General features: G+C 39.4%; 1 long non-coding RNA gene across 1 annotated transcript; it reads right to left on the reverse strand.

Annotated features, from left to right (window-relative positions):
- Positions 1 to 9,815: 9,815 nt before the first annotated feature.
- On the reverse strand, positions 9,816 to 11,312 carry LOC143419199 (uncharacterized). Its single transcript, XR_013099178.1, has 2 exons — positions 11,115 to 11,312; positions 9,816 to 10,459 (listed from the first exon to the last, which is right to left on the reverse strand). It is a non-coding gene; the product is annotated as an uncharacterized LOC143419199 (long non-coding RNA).
- Between the last annotated feature and the right edge of the window lie 4,149 nt (positions 11,313 to 15,461).

The following is a 15,461-nucleotide window of genomic DNA, read 5'->3' on the forward strand; positions in this document are numbered from 1 at the left end:
TCATATTTTTTTTGTTATGTTTTGTTGTGTTTTCTAGTTTCCAGTTCTTGTTTTGCTCATTGTGATTTAGTTTTTCTTTAAATATTTTTATATATTTTGGGGGTATTTTCTGTTTCTTTTTACTTTTTGTTTTTGATCTGTTCTTGGGTAATTGTCATGGACAAAAATGAACATTTACAACAATTAAGAGTTAGGCCTAGCTTTTGGAATTTAAGTCAAAGTAAACTTTATTGTCATCTCTGGTATATACAGTACAGTATATAGAGAGATGAGACGACAAGGCTCCAGTTCCATTCAGTGCAAAAAACAACAATAAATATAAGAAGAGTAAGAAATAAATAGGTTGTCTCTTTGTTGCGACATCAAGTTAATGGAAGCACAGCCATAAATTAACATTTAAAACGTACAACTTTCTCTTTATTTTCCAATCATTTATTTATCCCCGATCTTGTTTTGGACACCTTTATTTCCTAATTCTTGCCATAAATTGAACAAGTTGTTGGAAACATTCCTCAGAGAGTTTGGTCACTATTAACATGTTGGCACTGGCAGTTTATAATTTGTCATTTCCACACCCATGAATAAAAAACATCTGCTGTTGCTGAAAGGGTAAACTGTGGTAACATGGGGTAGGCAGTGGCTGTGAAAGGATTGACATGATCAACATTAATACTGTCTGTGGTGACTATGGTGTTTAAATGATGCTCAGTTGGTACTAAGAAGCTCAAAGTGTGTCAAGAAAATGACCCCCACACCAATACACCACCATCAGGAACCTGAGCCTCTCATATGAGGGAGAATGGCTTCATGCTTTCAACTCTCCATTCTGTCTGCGAAGGTTTTCAGTCATACAGGTCATTGTAATCTAAGGAGCTCGGAAAGAAAAGCATCTGGAAGTTTCTTGAAGACGTCTTACCTCTAATCCGAGAAGCTTCTTCAGCTCTAAGAGCAACTGGTGGAGTGCCAGATTTTAAACCCTGGGATCTGGGACTCTCCACACCAGTTGCTCTTAGAACTGAAGAAGCTTCTTGGATTAGAGAGGTAAGACGTCTTCAAGAAACTTAGTGAAGTCCACATGCTTTTCTTTCCAAACTCCTTAGAACAAAATCTGTCACAGGGCAAGATATCTCAGATATCCATTAGACAGGTAACAGAATTTTGGGAAGCCCATACGAATCGTAGTCTAAGCTTGTAGTTGTTGGTTGACCGCTAAGAACAGCTTCAGCTCAAAGCAGACTGTCCATTTTGCACCGACCCCTGGCATCAACAAGGCATTTCACTTAGAGAACTGTAAACCCTACAGATGATTTTGTTTCTACATACGCAGGCTAGCCGGTCCAGCACCAACAACCACACCACTTTCAAAGTCATTTAAATCAGTGGACTGGTTTATGTCCGTCAATATTTTCACGGACCGGCCTTTAAGGTGTTGCGGATAAATACAACAAAATAGAACCAGTACCAAAAAAAGAAGATTTATTCATAACACATGGGAAAAGACCCAGGGAAATCAAGTTAATGATAAAGACGATTAAAAAAAAATGCTAAAAAACGATAAAAACCCTGAAAACCATGAATTTCACACCCGAGCCTCAACTCTCACAGCCTGGTACCAAAAGACTTATTTTAATCTAATTTATCACTGATTTAATCATCTTTCCTCCTATTCTGACACTCGATTTTAACTTCAGCAGGCCCTCCTGTCCAGGCCTGCATGCCACTGAGCCGCTGGCATGTGACTGACCAGTTAGATATTTGAATTAATGAGCAGCTGAACAGGCGTATCTAGTGTAGTGTCCAGTGAGTGTATGTAAGGACCTAATGCACAACATGATGAAAACAAACACTGCTCATGAATCTTCCATCATAAAAACCTGCTCACTAGAATTTTTCACTTTCTTGGACTACATCACCAGAAGTTTTGTAACTCGCAAATAATTAATCCAAATTAAATGAATATTCAAAGGATACTTAATACAGAAAAGCTGATGTAAAACACAGTGCACTTTATTTTACCCAGACTTGTTATTCGGAGAAAATCGCGCTCTCATGTTACATGACCTTTTTAATATGTCGCTGAACTGAACAATACTCTGAATCCACTTCTGCTTTGTTTGTACCCTCACTGCATTCATTCATTGCATTGAGATCATTACCCATTTATGCAGCTTTTCATTTCTACCAGTATACTTGTGCTGTTAACATTAAGCGACTGTATAAGTGCCTTCAACATTGCACTCTTAAAGTTACAGTAGCATTAGGCTGTTGTTTTATTTTTTGTGACATTTTTTAAGGTTATCAGTCACTCATGCTGCCTTTTTGTGATGTCCTATGTGGTAAATTAGGTTGGGAAGGGCCAGTTAGTCAGCTGAATTCAACTTATTATCATTACGCAATATTAAAGTAAAGTTGGACCACATTGAAATACAACCAGATCATTAGCGCTACCAAATCTAGTTTGGGCTGCATTTGATAGTAGAAACATGGGCCGCACTTCATAATAATGTCACACTATTAAGCATTATTAGTAAGGTATCAGCAAGTGCTTAATTTATCACTTATACAACAATATACCTCCTTAGTATAACAAGAGATATATTATTATGATTATGATTATATTATGATTATAATTATTACAGTGATGTAGTGGCAGTGATAGATACATAGTGTAACAGTAACAGATGGATAAACATATCTACATTTATAAATGGCATACTAAGGAGGAATAGTGCTATATAAATGATGAATTAAGTACTTACTAATACCTTATTAATGCTTAATAGTGTGAAATTACTTAGTCCCACCAAAACATGCTTTGTAGCCATCATAGATTTTGCCATAATACTTACAGACTTATAATAAAAATCTCAGAGGTTATATTTGATAGCAAGCCACATCAGTACTTTGGTGACAACAGCTCACCACTCTGAAAATGCCTGTTTTATACTTGTATAGCATTACTCTTGCATTGAATCAGCCTGGAGTGTAGTGGTTCTGGGAGCCAGCTGCAAGAGAGATAGAGATATACAGAGAGAAAGGGAGATAGGCAGATGGAGACATGACTGGGTGCCTGGTGTGTTTTGTCATACATACCAACAATATTGGTGACTCATCAGCATCCTCTCTCCACGTCCTGTCGTCAGACATTGTCACATGCGTTTTGTTGCCCCTGGATATCTTTCGGATACACAAACAGAAACATTTCCAATCCTAACCTAACCTTTACCTTCACCTTAACCTAAACCTAACATTGTCCAGACCTTAAACCAGAGTCTTTATGTTGAAATGTCATCACTTATTTATTTATTTTCTATTGTGAAAAGAGTTCCCACAATGTGACTGCGTCTACAGATTCATGTCCGCATCCTATGAGTAATCTCACACACACACACACACACACACACACACACACACACACACACACACACACACACACACACACACACACACACACACGCACACGCACACACGCACACACACACACACACAAATCCAGAAGCCTTCGGATGATGTGTTTCTGACGCTTTCCATGATGTGTTCCTGTCTCAGTGCTGACATATTTGCTGGTGTAATCAGACCTCCCCGCATTCACTCACTGCACCGCAAACAAAGCTGCATTCATAGAAATGATTTCATTAAAATCAAACCAGGTGCACTACCAGTGAATCAACCTCAGCAGAACCAGGTGTGAGGTAGCAGCAGAGTGATCACCACTGTGGAAATTTTTTTGTTTTTTTTAAGCAAGTTTAAGCTTTTTTAGGGTTTTAAAAGAAATCAACTTCTGTGGGGGATTTCAGGGATTTCAATCCCATGCATAGTCTGAAGTTTGTTATATTAATAATTTATTAACAGAAAATCCAAAAACAGTTTTACCATCTGAAATGTGAATCCTGTTCATTTATTTTTGTGAGGTTGTTCACTTGCAATTTTACAAATGCAACTTTAGCAAAAATGAAACAAAACACACAGCATGTGTATAATCTCAGCTCTTTCAGCAGAAAGTAGAAATTGGGTGATATGATGCACTGTTAGTTCTCCAAACTGGCTTTGTGGTTGCACAATTTTCCTGCCAAGCCCCAAAAGTCTGAGTCAACAACACTAGAGTGGATGATTATCATCTGAGACATCTCCAGGGCAGCTGCTCTCTGCCTGCCTTGCCCTTTAAGACTAAAAGACTTTTGCCCATTTGAGCTATCCCACTCCTACACAGTGAAACCACCACACACTCAGACACACCACACACACACTGATTGTTTTAATCCGTTCATCATCAGTCGCACAAAAAGAAGATGAAAGCACACAGACCAGGAGACTGGCTGTACCTTTTTATATTTTGTTTCTCGTGTTAAATTTTTAAAAAAGTTGCAAACATTTGTGAAAGAATGAATCGTTCCAAGAGCTCATTAAATTCAGACGTCAAGTTTGTGAAATGTTATCCCTCCTAGATTCTCAGCGATCAGCTGTCACAGTTTTGCAAAGTGGAAGTGTTTGTCAGGAAGTGGCAGACCATATGAAGTTACCATAAAAGTCACCAATGCTCTGCTGACTGAGTAACTGCAGAGCTATAAACCTCTTCTGGCATTAAGATCAGCACAAAAACTGTGCATTGGGAGCTTCATGGCAAGTGCCGAGCAGGTAGGTAGGTGTCCCAGTACTTTTGTCCATACTGTGCATTTACACCGAAACAGGGAGTGACTTTAGCATTCACATAAATTTTTTTTATGCAAGGCAAATATTTCCCACTTTTCTTTCACTTCTGTTTTTAATCTTCATAAAGCAGAAATCTCAAGGGGCTAAAAAACAGTCAGTTTGAAAGTGCCAGAAACTGCAGATCTTCAAATGTCCACTCAAAGTTGGCTCCGTCTCTATAGTCACTCATGTAAACATGCCCAATTCCATAGCAGAAAAAAACACATTTACATCCCAGTAGCAACAAAATAAAATAAAATAAAACAATAAATATATAAATACATATACTCAGAGATGAGGTGTTCTAGGGATGTCCAACTGGGAAGGATCCCCGGTGATGATATCTCAGACCATGGTGTCCCCATGGAGGTGGAGGAGGTGGCTGGGGAGAGGGAAGTCTGGGCTCCAGACCCAGACAAACAGCAGAAAACTGATCAAATAAAATAATACAAAATAAAACAATACCATCAATATAAAAAATTCCTTGTTTAGAAATGTAGTAGTGTATAAATAAGTCATTACTAAGGGTTTGCCTGCTTTTATTTACAGGTGAGTGATGACTGCTTACCTGGATCTCTTGACCATGTTTGTGATATCGATGCTTTCCAAAGCAAATAAAACCATAACTATGCTCCAGGTTTTTAATTAATTAATTAATTCCACAATTATTTGCTGATGCCAATTAACATATGAACATAGTATGTGTATGTGTGTTAGCAAGTTAAGTTAGCATCCTGGGCTCTCATTCAAATGTGGCCACATCAGGCTCCATTAAAAAAATGGTGAAGGCCATAATGCTAAAGGTGTTCACAAGCAGTGTTGGTCAAGTTACTTGGAAAAAGTAATCAGTAACTAATTACTGATTACTTCCCCCAAAAAGTAATCCCGTTACTTTACTGATTACTTATTTTCAAAAGTAATTAATTACTTAGTTACTTAGTTACTTTTTAAAACACGATTTACAACTTGAATAGGTGATAAAGTGATAGATCTTTCAGCCCAGTTCTACTTTTTCTACATAACCCATCATACAAAATGTAATCAAATGGAAAAGTCTCTTTTAACTTTATGCATCAAGCAAAAATTTAATTATATGCAATATTCTCTGACTGGAAGAAATTTGTTTAATATTTAAACCTATTTTCTGCACATTCCAGCACATAAAATATTTTTTGTGTGTGTTTGCACTCAGTCTTTCAAATAGACGCAAGTAAAACACAGCAGAAAATAAATAACATCAAAGACTAGCGGTCCTGTTGCTCTATTTTCACCTGTAAAGCAGGAGTGGAGTAGGCGGAGGTTTACCCTGGTGCAGGTGTGCCGCAGCGGTCAGTGGAAGAATCCGCGAGTTTCTCTGTGAATTTCCCATTACGTCGTAGCACACTCGTGCTTACTTGGAAGTTTAGGGGTTTTTTTCGCTGTAAAAAGAAGTTTTTTTCCCACGCACGACGGACAATAATGTTTTTGTCACTTTTTATGGAATCAAACTCAAACTAAGGTCAGTACTTCCACGCTTTAAATGCTGCACGCTCATACTCTCTCCCGCACTCGATATATTCTCCATTGTTGATCTGCACACAGCTGTTGCCACGAACTTCGCACTTGCTTACGTCACTGTCATGAGACATTCTCGCAAAAAAACCACGGTTTTAGTAACGCAGTAACGCAGCGTTCCTACGGGAAAGTAACGGTAATCTAATTACCGTTTTTGCAATAGTAATCCCTTACTTTACTCGTTACTTGAATAAAGTAATCGGATTACAGTAACGCGTTACTGCCCATCTCTGTTCACAAGCCTACAAGTGACATGCCAGTAGCTAAGTCCATCTTTCATATACAGTGCATTATGAAGTACTCTGCTTTGTTTACCGGCTTGATGCCAGCATCATGTGACTATTGTGTGGGCTAAACAGGTCCCTTGACAGTTAAGGGGAACTACAACTAGTCACGGTTATCTGTATTTTTTTAAACAGTTTTTGTAAAGTTCCCCAATGAAAAATTTCCCTTTTGGCAGATGTCTAAACTGTATTATATTATTTTAACTTGCCAAGGTGAGTAAATCCTGTTTTTTTTGTATCAGTGTTGCAGACAGCCACGGCAGCTTGATTGTGGGCAGACAAAAGGGCAAAACCTTGAAACTAAAGCACCCAAACTGAGCTCATGTATGATTAACACCGTAAGTTGCCAGCTATGCTGTCTTCTCCTCTTCTTCTTCTACTACTACTATTTCACCCCATTAGGGATTGCCAAATCTCACTGTATTCCCACATCCACAAGTCTTCTCTGTGGTCTTCCTTTTTTCCTGCTTCCTGGCAGCTCTATATTCAACATCGTTTGTCCAGTATATCCACTATCCCTCCTCTGCACATATCCAAAACATCTCCGCCTTTCCTCTTTAATTGTGCCTTCAAACCATTAAACTTGAACTGTCTCCCTGATGTACTAATTTTTAATCTTGTCCATTCTGGTCACTCCCAATGAAAATATTAGCATGTTCAGCTCTGGAAGCTCCATCGACTTCCTGTCTTTTTGTCAGTGTCACCGTCTCTCAACCATGCATCACAGCAGGTCTCACTACTATCTTGTAAACCTTCCTTTTCACTCTTGCTGCTATCCTTCTCTCACAAATCACCCCTGATATTCATCTCCACACATTCCTGCCTGTAATCTCCTCTCTTGTGCATTGTCCGTTAGTTTGGATGTTTGATCCCAGGTATTTAAATTCATGTATGTTCACCTTTCCAACTATCTGCCTTTTTATTCCTTTCAAATGACTTTCATTCCTCTTCTCTCCAGACGATACCTCCACCTCTCCAGGCTCCCTTTCACTTACTCTCTACAGATCACAATGTTGCAAAAATCACAGTCCACAGAGACTTCATCAGTCAACCTGTCCATCACCATCACAAACAGGAAGTGACTCAGAGCAGATCCCTGATGTAATCCACTCCCACTTTGACCCCATCTATCACTCCAACCACACACCTCACTGCTCTTTCTTGGCATGAAGAAATACTGTTACTGTTACTCATCAGCCTTATCCCTCTGTAGCTTCTATAGCTCTGCACATCACCCTTATTCATGTAGCCATGCAACCTCATCAATATATTTATTAATCTTCAGGCACTGGCTAAGCTAACTTTAAACCTAACCCTAACCGAATGTATTCGTTGACATATACATATATACATACATACACATAAACGGAAGACTGACCTTCCCATTTAAGTGTTATGCAGCCGCCCCAACTTACTGCTGGGCTTCACTGTCACCAAATCATTTAGGGTGGATTAGGAGCAATGTAGCAATGAGAGGCGAGGAGACACAGTCAAGGATAAGTCAGGCAGGGAGTTTGGATCCCTGCAGTCTGCCTCCAAAAGCCGTCACCTCACCAGAGGCTCCAAACTGCGACATGTCACACCACATGACACAGAGACAAAGACGTGAAAGAGCAAGAGGAACAAATCATGAGGAACATATCGTGATGGAGGGAAAAGAACGAGGTGATTACAAAAGAAATATATAGTGAGGTGCAAAAAGAAGTTACACAATTGTAACGACAGCTTGACAAAAATACTCCCACCTAACCTTGAGTGTTCAACAAGGGCAGCCTGTCTGTGTGACATTGTGAAGGAGTCAGCGCAGTGTGTGTGTGCGTGTCACCCACATGTGTCAGTGGTAGTTAGCGATGTGGAATTGTGTGCCTGTGTGTGGGGCACAGCAGTGGAAATGACACATCACTCCATCAGCAAAGTGCTACTTTGCAACAATCACCATTAAAGAGATGATGCTCAGCAAAACAGAGACGGTAGAGGAGAGTTAAGAGGAGGACGGGGACCAGCAGACAAAGACTTTCCTACTGACCCACAACAGGAGGAGCTTTGTCATTGCTGTCCATCTACCACGCTGTGAGACACAAATAAAGGTACTGAGTGGCAGCTGTTGTACATATAATGCACAAGCCTCTGCTGCTCATTTACATTTCTCTGCATTAGTAGTCCAGACTAGACACAAGTCTTACAGAAAGAAACACTGACAAAGATGGCGGATAGCTGACGTGAATAGAAGCAACACTGCACTGAGGACAAATGCTCATAAGGCAAATACTGAACCAGGATCTTCTTTTAAAGCTGCACCTCGTGTCCACTCCACCAAATAATGTGTCCATTATGTTCCCTGTGATAATTGACATATTATCTATCTTTAATGCTTTTTTTTTCATTTTCGTTGGCAGGTGTTGGTAGAAGAAAATAGCTTGTGTATGAGGAGCATACTCCACAACTGCTCATAACATGATTTCTGGAAAGAGACGTTTCATTTTGTTTCTGTTTTTCAATTTTTATTTTTTGGGAGTTTTGAGCACCATAAGGCAGGTGTCATTTGGTTTCATTACATTTAAGATGTGAAGGTTCTCAGTCATCCAGGTCATCGTAGTCTACTAAGGAGTTTGGAAAGAAAAGCATCTGGACTTCTTTACATTTATTGAACTTAAAGAAGATGATGCAGACATTTCTTTGCCCAGCATCTTCAAAATTATGCAACTCCTGGGGTGTATGATTAGGTTCTAACAAAAAAAGGGTTATGCAGTTGCCACTTGCTTCACCCTATTACGCACAAGTTATCCTTTGGCACTGGCTGACTTACTGGCTACTGTAATCTGGTTGCAATGAGGGAAAAATCGAATTTTAGAGATCTACAAAGTCCCAGTTAGGAGGTCAGATTGATGGTAGCTTATATTGCTATTTAGACACTGTAGGTTTGCATCTTGTGATAACCTTTCTGTTTTGTGAAGTTTTTTTTCTTCCACTTTTCATTTCTTTAGTTTTCCTTGAATCCATTCATACCTTTGCTTCTTCCCTGCTTTAGATTAGGCAAAAGCAGGACATGGTTAGGCTCAGGAGAAGACACCACGAAACTAACCACACACACTGAAAAAATCACAAGTCAGGAGTGAGTCCCATCTCACTAATGTTACAGTCAGGTGCATTAAAAGCTGCCTTTTGTTTAAATGAGGCAGTTCTGTCACTCACACAAAGCAGCAATAATTGCATTGAGAGCGAGAACAGGCTGGCAATGCACACCAAAAACAATAATAATAGACAAACAGCGCAACAGAGAGACAGAGAGATAATATGAATATTTAATTCTGGAACAAAGTGTGCACATCATATCATAAAACAGATTTATATTTCAACAGTTCTTAACATGAACACACTTTTGCTTTGTTCCACAGGAAACTGAACAAATCAGTTTTGGACTTCTACTTTGTGATGCAGCGAGTGATTGGTGCATATTTACATTTCTGCATTGCCTTCTGTTTTTTACAGCACAGCAGGTTTGAAAGTGCTGACAGGAAAATTCCCCGAAACGTCCTTTCCATCCACTTTTTTTCCTCTAAACTGCTCTATGAAAACGAAGACAGCAACCAGAAATAAAACACCGTCTCGCACATCTGAAAGCATGCGAGGCATCTTCTGCTTCCTGTGCTGAAATTCAAGCGAAGGCCATTCTCAATTAAAATTTCAGCAGACACAAAGAGCCATAGAAGCATTCACATACAAGTCTGGCTGGTAATAAAAGAGACTTTATGGCAGAAAGTGATGCATGATCATTTCTTCTGTGTTATTAAATCGATGACTGATCTGATTATGTCCACCAGCCACGATCCCACTTTAACGAGGTTTTCACTGGTGAGACGGAAGCAGCTGTCACTTCTCGTTTTGATTTCTGTTGGCAAGGCCCGATGGTTTCTGAAGTACCTGCTGAATTGCTAAAAAAAAGAAGAAGAAGAAGAAGCTTCAGTGTAGTGTTTCTCATGTTTGGCTGTTAGTGAGACAGAATCAGGTTAGAGGTAACAAAGCCCTTCTGGGGTTTGCAATAAAAGAGAATTCCCATTTGCAGTTTCTTCACTGAAGGTGCAAATAAACCTTAAATGGAAGTAAATTTCCTTCAAGAAGAAACTGCCTTACAGACAGTTCACATCTTCTCAGACATTTCCATCTGTTAAGCATAAAGTTTATTTATCTTTAAGTCTCTGAGTTATTTAGTTGCTCCACCCCTGCTCTGAAACTTTTTTTTTTCACATTTATTACCTCTACTCCATGAGGCTATGTGATCCGTTTGGTTTGTCTGGTTGTTAGCAAACAAAAAAGTTCATAAGTTATGGGTTTTCATCGTTTTCTTTACCAGAGCTAGCAATTAGCCTAGCTTCCAAGCAGACGAGTGATTCTTTTTTAAGAGCTGATCCAGATCTGTGTTGACATGTGGCATTTTAAAAAATTGCAGGAGATAAACGGTGCTGAAAATTTAGCTTGGTTCACAGGATTCACAGCCTTTCTTGACTCCTGTTCAGCCACGGTTCAGAAATCTATCCACTCTCCCTCTCAGTGTGTCAAAGCTTCTTTTCATCCCACAGATTCATCTACCTGATCAACAAACTCTTAGCGAGATTCTCCGTGACACCTTTTGAAGATTTCATTTGTCTGGCTGACTCACAGGTCACAACGCACAAATTTTCCATTCAGGCTTTTCACAGTACTTTGGCTGAGGACCGAAAAGACTGGACTACGTGAGCTGAGGGAAGGACCTACGTGCCTGCTGGGTCTCCTAATCCTGATGGCATGAATAAACCCACAGCAGAGACACAGAGAGAGCGAGAGAGAAAGGGGCTTGTCGTGATTGGGTGCCCTGAAGCCTGGTCGGGGCATGACGTCAACCTGCCTCGAAACCAGTCCTTCTCCCTGCAACTACAATTTCCCTCGCTGTCTGTCAAACGGATGTCACAGACACTCTGCTGCACACACACACACATCTGTCTCCTTATTATAGCGCACCTCAGGTCTTGAGTGCATGCCTCAGAGATATGATGCATAATTTGTTTTGCTATCAGTCCCCTGCTGCCTCATCCATCAGCTGTGAAAGACATTTGTGGGGAATTGCGTTCCTCCTCTGATAAGGCTGCTGTGATGTCAGAAGCCCAAGCGCTGTGGGGATGATGACTCATGCTCATCACCGGAGGAACCCCTCTGCAACCCCACCCCCAACATATCTCCACACACTCAGCCCCGATGGCCTTCTTGCTTTTACCTCCTCATAATCCCCCATGGACTCCCACTGGTGCTCTCTCAGTGCAGTAATTGGTGGCCTGGGTTTGCTTCTCAGCAATGGAAGAGGGGGTGGGGGGGGGGGTGAAGAACAACTACAATATGGAGATGAGGTCCAGAGTATGAGTCATGAGGGGAGTGAAAGTAGAGCAGAGCCCCTCCTTTGATATTCCTCACTACAACCCTTCTCTCTTATGTCTTGCCACAAAATTTAAGGACCTCTGGTGTTATGGGAGTAAGATGTGACCTTGACTGAAGTGCAAGCCACTTGGAAATAAAATCACGGCTTCCAAAAGTCACACTTTTATTTATTTTTTTAATTCACAAGCGTATGGTTCACACGTTAGACAAACTGGCGTTAATGGCTGAAAATAAGATTCCAGCTTCTGTCTCTGGGATATTTGCTTCATTTCGACAGACTCTTTAAACTCAGTTTCAGCTCCAGAACGACAGAAAACTGTCGGCACCAGCGGCTCTTTTACGTGGTGACTCAGATATAATCAGTCTCTGGCCAATCATCCAGCGCTACTACGTCAGATGATGAAATCCGTTAAATCTGATGCACCATCTAGATTCAAGTGCAGCACATAATGACTAAGTCGTGATATCCTTCATCACTGCTGAACCCTCATCTTAGTGGAAAGTCAGCTTTTTGATATTCGTTCAATGGCGGGCTGAGAACTACTGAGTTCTAATTCTTGATTCACAAGTTTTTTTGTCTTTTTAAGTAAAGTTTAGGTTTTTGATTGTCAGCTTAGAGGACTGAACTGTTTTTAAAGTGTTTTTTACAAGCAGCCACTAAACATAAAAAATATGACTGTTAATAGGACCGTGTTATCGTTCGCAAAGGTATCACTTTGCTTTTGATAAACAAAAATTATTGTGAAAATTGTGTAGGATGAAATTGTTTCAGTTTTATTATGAAGTAGACTGATTTTCTGGTTTTCTGAGGAAGAAGTTCAATTCAGAAATGCTCTAATCTGTGATTTTTACTGCAGATCAGACCGGAAAACACAACACACTGCCCTATCATACACAGTAAAAGAACATCTTTGTAGCCCTCGGCTCACGTAGTGGCTCAAAGTGTTTATTTGTGAAATATCTAATACTTGAGTGCAGCCCAGTGGTTCAAAAGAGGAAAATCGACGTGTTGATTCAGTACTGTAGGCTCACTGCAGGCTCTCTCTGGGTCCTGTTTTTAGTTTAGATTCAAAAGAAAGTTAAACTCTAAAGCCTGAAATGCTGAATTTGTAAGAAGTATGAACGTTGCCTTTAGATACACAAGGACTAAATGACATTACAAACATCACTGTTATAGGTAGGTCAAGGTCAAAGTCAAATGTATTTATATAGCACATTTCCAGACAGACCATGCTGCACAAAGTGCTTAACAATAAGAAAATAAATGCCATTGAAACAGAAACAATGTATATAAAAAAAAGTACAACAATAAAAGTAAAAGGACAATAAGAGCACAAGAGACAATAGTTAAGTAAAGATGACCTTTAACCTTAGTGGATGGTGTTTAAGAAGCTGGGAAAGTTAAGAACATTTATACCAGAAGACTTGCAAAAGCCTCACTAATATTCTAATAACGACAGCTAATGACTTAGTAGCTAAAGGTTATTAAAAATTTGCTATTTTATTAACCTAAAAGCAAGGGTAAATGCACGGCGGTGCAAAAAAAGAACCAAGGTTTCTTTCATTGAAGTCACAGGCAGGAAATCAAACAGAGAGCAGCAGAGGCAGATTCAGGCCATACCAGGGTCCAGAGAAATAACAAAAGCCAGAAAGTAGCGTAACAGGATATAAAATAGTTCTTTCTTTGATACACTTATTTGTTAAAAGAAGGGACAATGCACATTTATTAACACACATATTAAATCCACTCTGCAACCACAGGTTACAGTGCTGCAATTTCACCCCTTCCATGTTTTTGCTTATTTTCAAGCCTCTTGTGCCACCAGGTGGTTGGTGCTATGCTAGACTTCACTGAATTCAAAATCGCTGTTTTTTCCATGCTTCTATTTGACCATAATATAATAAACAACATCTGGGTCTTCTTTCTTCTGATTGGCTGCCCCTCACAAACACAGAGTTTAAACAGCATCATAAATATCCAAGATTAGAAAATAGTGCCTAAAGAGTCTGTATAGCCCAAGATTATGTCTCACTGTGATCTCTAGGCTGACTTCATTTATCACTGTAACCTCTGTAATGCGTACATGAGATAAATGCTTAGATTTAGAGAATTGTGGGGGGGTTTTTTGTTTGTTTTTTTACCTGATTTGCCCATAGTGTCTGTCGGGCATTATCATCCTATTTTTCTTTAATATGTTGTAAACATTTAAAGCAAAACACCCTGAATGAAAGCTGAAAGTCTTCACTTCAGTCACATCTTGACTGTGTGGTTTCAAATCCACTGTGTACGCACGTCTAATTATTTAAAAAAGAAAAGAAGTTTAAATGTAAAAAAGTCTTAGTTAGTAGATAATACTGTTCATTGGATGTTGGATGTTTTTAGTGTACGTGCTGATATGTAATGTCATATAAATATGTAGCACTGGCGTTGTCTCACAAAATTATATATTCAATCGGTGCGTGTAATGAAAGGATCAGAAAGCTGAACTTGAAATTTTATTTATTTTTGAGCTTTTATCCGCTAGGTGGCAGCATTTTGCACAGTATGAAACTGATAAGAGCTCCCTATTAGATACCACACTGACAACAAAATGGCTTTATCATAATGTTCCAGATTAGTTCAAAAGGAGGACAGAAAGGACGTTCTGTCTTTCAAAAGATGGGCAGAAACATGAGTCTTCTCTTTTTTTGCAATTTCATTCTTGTGACACACGCTGTGCCCGATAACTGTGAGATTTACTGCGATGCAAGACCAGCTGAAAGGCATTATATTCATTATATTTTCAACATGCATTCACAAAAGCCATTTAAAAAAATGAGAGTAAACCTGCAAGCGAAGAGTTTGTATTTTACTACTTTGTCAAATACATATAAAGACAAGCTTGTCCTTTCATCATCAACAGTTTCCAGGTTGTTGTTTGACTTTAAGGCCTTTGATTTTGATTTGGATGATTATGAGACAACATAATCTAGTTCGGCTTAACAGAAGTACTCAGGGTTCAGCTGGTCTCAAAGCAGATGAATGAGCTGTGTCAGTTTCGGCTTGTGACTCATTAAACTGTAGACTAATCTTCTTGCAACCTTTTCCCAAAGGATTCCTGTTTGCCTGTCAGCTATAAACAGTTCGAGCCGAGTTATCATTGCTTCTTATGATGTTTGATTAATATTTAAATTAATGGAAGAGAGATAAAAATTAGAGAAATCTAAAAGAAATGCTTTTTAGTAGAAGACCTTTTCGTTTTTATGAGCTGCTACAATTATCTTCTGACTCCTGTGATTCATCGAGCCACCCAATAAAGGGCTTCAGACATTTATGTTCTTAGTCACATCTAAGAGACACTCTTTCATTATGAAAATGACACATCACTTGTGGAAAAAAAATTGCTGCTTTGTCGAGATTTGTGCACATGTGGTAAATGGGAATCATGTGATTAACAGGTGACTTGTATTTAACTTGGCGTAAGCCATTTGCTTTACAATACATTCAGCAGTGACACACTTCACAGTATTAAAAGCTCGGTTCAGTCC

This window comes from Maylandia zebra, linkage group LG6 (assembly GCF_041146795.1).
Source record: "Maylandia zebra isolate NMK-2024a linkage group LG6, Mzebra_GT3a, whole genome shotgun sequence".
Lineage (NCBI taxonomy): Eukaryota > Metazoa > Chordata > Actinopteri > Cichliformes > Cichlidae > Maylandia > Maylandia zebra.